We start from the raw sequence: 1540 nt of genomic DNA, 5'->3' as shown, positions 1-1540 counted from the left end.
ACAATTTAGCTTCATCATTATATAGTTTCAGTATGTAATACATACATTAGTCCAACAATACATGCATAATAGTATGTATTCTAGGACAAAAGAGAACTACAAAAGTGTCTTAAACTTCACTTAGCGATTTTATTTTTAGTTCATTGTTGATATAATTATGAAATGTAGGATAAATCAAATAAGTACATAGGGTAATATTAGGAACTAAGCATTTCATCGTAAGAGAAAAACAAACCATACATAAAATTAAGGAAGTTAAGAAAGAAACCCTATATTATTAATATTTTTTAAGATAGAAAGATTTTCTTTATTAATGACCCCAACTGCATTTCTTTAGATACAGTTGTTTTTAACTTAAATACTTAGGAGCCAACATGTCAAGACTGTATTATCCTGCAACTCATTACCAGTAACATATTGCAAAGCGAAACAGCTTGGAAGCTGGGTGGGAGGGAAGATAGTCTTAATCAAATGGAATTTTTTCTTCTTGGTTTAATTCTTGGGAACTATGAAGTCCTCCCAAACTCAGCTCGTTTCTGCAGATTATTTTCCAAACGTGTACAAAACGGAACCAAAATGGAGAATCCCTTAAGAACCTGAAGAGGTACAACATTAAACGCTACGATTTCCCAGCAGCAAGTGTTGCAGCCATCAGCTGTGCTGCTTCTTCCTGTTCCCAAGAGTGGGTGGGATGAAAACGTCTTCCCCTTGACTGTTTTCATCAGTTTTTTCTGGGCACCTGGGCGTGCGCGGTTCAGCACCTCGGAAATTGGATGTTTTTTTTGCTGGCACAGGTGTGTGACACAGGCCTGCCAGCACGGGATGTGGTAATACTGCAGGTAGTCCTGGAACGTGCGGGTCAGGTCAGTGGTGTTGGATGGGGTGGTGGCGTTGGTGTAGCCAGAGAACAGCACAGAGGCAATACAGCCATTGTTCTCACCCACAGCAGCATCAGGACCTTTCAGCTCCCCAGAAAAGGTTCCATGTAGCTAAAGAGGACCTGTGGGGCCGTGTGGCTGGCTCTGCGTCCTTCTGGGAACTCATGCATGAACCAATGACCACATCGTCCTCCTTCGTAAACACTGTGCTGACGACCACTCCTAGTGACCTCACTGTTTTTAGACTCAACGTACATGGATGGTCTCATCATCCCCCTAATGGGTAACTGCCCTGTTCCCACCTTCCTTACCTTCTTCTTGGAACTGAAAGTATTTCTCAAAGACAGAGGCAAAGCAATTTCGTTTCAACATGCCAGCCTGATGCGCGATGGAAACGTTTGGTTCCTGGCAGATGTTCAAGGTCGTATTGCAAAGAGACATTGGATCATGATTCCGGATTTACCAAGAAACACCCGTCCACTCACTTGTTTAGTCTTTAATAACTCATTAACTCATTCCTTGTGGAATTTCAAAGGAACTCAGGCCACTTTTGTTTTGTCTCCATTAGGATTTGAAATATGATAGAAGGCCCCATCGAAATCTGCAGATGTTACTTCTACTGCTTCTGGTTTGTTTCCACGCCCGCATTCTTAGAACCTGAG

General features: G+C 41.9%; 1 pseudogene; it reads right to left on the bottom strand.

The window, feature by feature from the left end:
• Positions 1–506: 506 nt before the first annotated feature.
• LOC109379366 (actin-related protein 2/3 complex subunit 2 pseudogene) overlaps positions 507–1540 on the bottom strand; it is a 4014-nt pseudogene continuing 2980 nt past the window's right edge.

The sequence above is a fragment of the Hipposideros armiger genome, unplaced genomic scaffold (assembly GCF_001890085.2).
Source record: "Hipposideros armiger isolate ML-2016 unplaced genomic scaffold, ASM189008v1 scaffold_25, whole genome shotgun sequence".
Taxonomy (NCBI): Eukaryota; Metazoa; Chordata; class Mammalia; order Chiroptera; family Hipposideridae; genus Hipposideros; species Hipposideros armiger.
This window is presented reverse-complemented; position numbering and strand designations above follow the sequence as displayed.